Raw genomic sequence first — 4,877 nt, forward strand, 5'->3', positions numbered from 1 at the left:
TTTTCCAGGTGGGAACTGGACACCTGTGCACTGAGTTTCCTAGGCCACAAGAAACTTGTATTAAGCCCTCTCAGTGGACAAGTTGAAGCCCCATTCCCTGAGCTTGTGATGAGGTCCTTATACTCCCTCTCCTCCCCCATGGGACTCACAACCCGCCAAAACCCAGAAACCCTCTTTTCTCATCTGCCAGAGACTGGCTATTCCATCACCATGAAAGTAGAGTGCAACAGTCACAAAACTAGTTGATTTTCTCTTGCTGGCTTTCTCCCTAGTCCTGCATATGGGCTGGCACCTCGCTTAAAATGCCATCTTGTTGTCTTCAGGCCTTAGCAGAACTTCTTTGTTAATATCTTGTTACATGTGTACATTGAGGAAAAAAATGAGTAGAGTAACTGAATTGCTTTATTATTCTAAAAGCAACAATATGCTCAAAGCTTCATATCCTCAAAGCTTCCAAACATGAGCAAAATGGCCAGAACAGGACTTTTTAGGTCCCACAGGGACTGTTCAGATAGAAAAGAGGAGAAATGTTGCGAAATGTTCCTCCAGGGCCTTGGAATCATCTCTCCGCTGAAATTACTAAACTGTTTCTAATCCCTTGGAGAAGGATCTAAAACTCTTGAGATTGCTTCAAGGGCTACCATCTACCTCACTGGTTTACCATGAGAATTAAATCAGACAATAGTATATGCAAACATAATTTGTAATTGTGTAAACTAGAAGGTAAACACACAGATGTGTACTGGACAATCATGACTGTGGATACTTTAAAGGAATTTTAATTACCTAGAATTTCTAAAGAGCTCTTCGCAGGTAGTTACAGTTCAAAGAGAAATTTTGCTCTTTCAAACTAGATCTGGAGCAAACAATGGGCTGTTTGGCAAGTGCTTCTGAGAAAAGAGTCCACCTAGATTATATGTTAGCAACATCGAGAGATTACAGGGTAGCTGGAAGTCAGGACCCCACCCCCAGGCATGGTCTACCCCAAGATCACCTGCATGCTATTCCCAGTGGACCTGCTCTGGCCTTAGGAGAGGGCTTGCCCCCCAGGTGGAGAGGCAGTAAATGTCCAGGAGCAGTCTTACCAATGCATGATGGGGGCAAGGGTCCCCAGGGACCATTCTGAGGTGTGTTCCAATTTCTCAGGGCCTGCCCTTCCATGCGAACCTGTTCGCCAGCACCTTTACTGGCTTGCCTCTCTTCCCTTCCTCTTTCCCCATTCTCTCTCAGCGCTTTCTAGGATCACAAACCAACAGCTTGCACTCAAACCTTTGCCCCAGCTTCCCTCATGCTGAGTGTGATCCTATCCACTTTTGCCAGTACTTCATAGTAATCTTAAAAGTAGGTGCTGCTGACCGCCGAGACTGCGTCCGCCCGGCGAGCACAGAGCCTTGCCCTTCGCCACCTGTCCACACCCGCCGCCAGCTTACCATGGATGATATCGCTGTACTCGTCATCAACAATGGCTCCAGCATGTGCAAGGCTGGTTTTGCCGGCAATGATGCCCCTGGGCCATCTTCCCCTCCATTGTGGGGTGCCCCAGGCACTAGGGAGTGATGGTGGACATGAGTCAAAAGGACTCCTATGTGGGTGACAAGGCCCAGAGCAAGCGCGGCACCTGACCCTGAATTACCCCATCGAGCACGGCATCATCACCAACTGGGACGACATGGAAAAGATCTGGCACCATGCCTTCTACAACAAGCTGCATGTGGCTCCTGAGGAGCACCTCGTGCTGCTGACCAAGGCCCCCCTGAACCCCAAGGCCAACCGCGAGAAGATTACCCCGGTCATGTTTGAGACCTTCAATACCCCAGCCATGCACATGGCCATCCAGGCCGTGCTGTCCCTGTATGCCTCTGGCCGTACCACTGGCATTGTGATGGACTCCAGTGATAGGGTCACCCACACTGTGCCCATCTACAAGGGATATGCCATCCCCCACGCCATCCTCCATCTGGCTGGCCGGGATCTATCTCATAAAGATCCTTACTGAGCGCGGCTACAGCTTCACCACCATGGCAGAGCGGGAAATCGTCTGTGATATCAAGGAGAAGCTGTGCTACATGGCTCTGGATTTCCAGCAGGAGATGGCCACGGCGGCCTCCAGCTCCTCCCTGGAGAAGAGCTATGAGCTGCCTGACGGCCAGGTCATCACCATCAGCAACAAGCAGTTCCGCTGCCCCGAGGTGCTCTTCCAGCCTTCCTTCCTGGGGATGGAATCCTGTGGCTTCTACGAAGCTACCTTCAACTCCATCATGAAGTGTGACGTGGACATCCGCAAAGACCTGTATGCCCACACAGTGCTGTCTGGCAGTACCACCATGTACGCTGGCATCGCCGACAGGATGCAGAAGGAGATCACCGCCCTGGTGCCCAGCACGAGGAAGATCAAGATCATTGCTCCTCCCGATTGCAACTACTCCGTGTGGGTTGGCGGGTCCATCCTGGCCTCGCTGTCCACCTTCCAGCAGATATGGATCAGCAAACAGGAGTACAACGAGTCCGGCCCCTCCATTGTCCACCGCAAATGCTTCTAGGCAGACTGTGACTTAGTTGTGTTACACCCTTTCTTGACAAAACCTAAGTTGCGCAGAAAACAAGATGAGATTGGCATGGCTTTGTTTTTTTTGTTTTATTTTGTTTTAGTTTTTGGCTTGACTCAGGATTTAAAAACTGGAATGGTGAAGGTGACAACAGTCAGTTGGAGTGAACATCCCCCAGAGTTCTACAATGTGGCCGAGGACTTTGTTCTTTTTTTAATAGTCATTCCAAATATGGTGAGATGTATTGTTACAGGAAGTCCCTTGCCCTCCGAAAAGCCACCCTACTTCTCTCTAAGGAGAATGGCCCAGTCCTCTCCTGAGTCCACACAGAGGAGGTGATAGCATTGCTTTCATATAAATTATGTAATGCAAAAATGTTTAAATCTTCGCCTTAATACTTTTTTATTTGGTTTTATTTTGAATAATCAGCCTTCGTGGTCCCCCCTTTTTGTCCCCCAACTTGAGATGTATGAATGCTTTTGGTCTCCCTGGGAGTGGGTGGAGGCCGCCAGGGCTTACCTGTACACTGACTTGAGACCAGTTGAATAAAAGTGCACACCTTAAAAAAAAAGTAGGTGCTGTTATGATTCCTTTATAGATGAGGAAACTGAGGTACTGACACTTGCCGAAGGTCACATAACTTGCAAATGAGAGAGCAGTTTGCTTCTAGAATCCACATTCTCAATTAGTCACTGTACTGTTCAAACTACTGACCACCGAATAAGCCGACCCAGGGAACCTGGCATTCTTCCTCTAATTGTTTTGAGAAGCCTGACTCAGGGATTGCTGAAAGGCAGAGAAGAGTATAGTAAGGTCAGTGAAGATTTGAGAACTGAAAGCCTGAATGCAAAACCGCATTCCACCTCCACTTATGAATGACTTTGGATAAATCACTTCTCTGACCCTGTTTAAACCTTACTTGTAACACCAAGTGGTGGTGGTGGTGCGGTGGTGAAAAATCATGCCTGACTCATGGGGTTTTGGTGAGGTTGAAATGAGGCGATGCTTTGGAGCATCTGGCAAACTCTGAGCATGATGGAAGATTCTGGATGCCATGACATCTGCCTCTGATTCCTTTCTCTGTAGAGCCATCCGTTTAGCCCATCTGCCAGGACACAGGACTCTCACCTGCTCCTTCCTGAAAAGAGTCAGTATGATGTAGGTTAGGATGATGTAGGTACTTAGCGTGCTTGTTAGCATGGTGTAGGTTAGTATGGTGTAGGTATAGTATGATGGTGAAGTTTGGAATCTGATAGGAATCTGAATCCCAGCTCTGCTATTTCTACCTTTGAAAAGAAAACACACACACACACAAAATAAAACAAACAAAAAGCATTGGACAGGTCATTTTGTCTGTCCAAGGGCTCAGTTTTTTCATCCGTAGAATAGGGATATTAAGGCCTGTGGAAAGGGCTAAGGCAGTGGACAGAAAATGCTTAGCGCAGCCAGGCACGTGTTCACGCTCAAAACATGGGAGTGAGTGAGTTTACGAGGGAAAATAGGAGGCCCATCCAAAAACAGGAAAAAAGAAGGTTGATCTGACTGATTTCATAGGATATTGAATAGGCAAATTATTAGCTTTCTCTGTCTACTGTAGAGAAAGTGAGAAAGCCTCAATCTGTCATTGTGTTCCTGTCTACATTCAAATTCTACACATCTTGGTTGGGGGGAAGGATGAGGAGGGTTCAAACAGAAAACAGTTTTGGAAGCCATTATGGAAAGCAACAATGACACAACACAAGAGAGCTATAGCAGTGAACACAGTGAGTTCCTTAAATGTAAACAAAAGCTTTTATTTCTGAATCTTGCCTCCTCCCGCCAATCAAACAAGAAGAATGTGGGGAAGGGGCGGAGCGGGGCTGTAAATACACGGCAGGGCTAAAAAGACCTCTCTCTGTGGAATATGCAAGGGGCTGGGCAGGGGCAGAAATGTGGGCGCAGAGGGAAAGAAGGCCGGAGCCACAGACGAGGTGAAAGAGAAAGCCGGCCGTGGCCTCCTGACTGAGCAGGGCACCCGATCTGTGGCTCCCCTCCCTCGTGGGCGCGCCCGGCCCCAGGGGTTCACGGGAGAGGACCTGTTGGTCTCCCTGGCTCTGTGAGAACCACTTTGCTCCGGGGGCTTGAGTGCCTATTGGAAACTCAGCACTTGTTAACTTGTCACGGCATAAAAGAAGTGAGAGAGGCCTGACATTTTCCCAACCCCTGAAAGTGAAAGAAGAAAGGGCTCTTTGCTTTCAGGGCCACATCCTGAATGACAGGGTCAGTGTCTGCAACTGATCCGTGTGGGCGCAGGCTTCTAATTATTTCCTGGATAACCTGTTATCTATTATC

The 4,877-nt window shown here is 48.3% G+C and overlaps 1 pseudogene; it reads left to right on the forward strand.

Moving 5' to 3' along the window:
- The first annotated feature begins 1,431 nt into the window (after positions 1-1,431).
- On the forward strand, positions 1,432-2,563 carry LOC105707246 (actin, cytoplasmic 1-like; annotated as a pseudogene).
- The last annotated feature ends 2,314 nt before the right edge of the window (positions 2,564-4,877 follow it).

The sequence above is a fragment of the Aotus nancymaae genome, unplaced genomic scaffold, assembly GCF_030222135.1.
Source record: "Aotus nancymaae isolate 86718 unplaced genomic scaffold, 86718_ANA_hifiasm-v0.15.2.pri h1tg000011l, whole genome shotgun sequence".
In the NCBI taxonomy this organism is placed as follows: Eukaryota; Metazoa; Chordata; class Mammalia; order Primates; family Aotidae; genus Aotus; species Aotus nancymaae.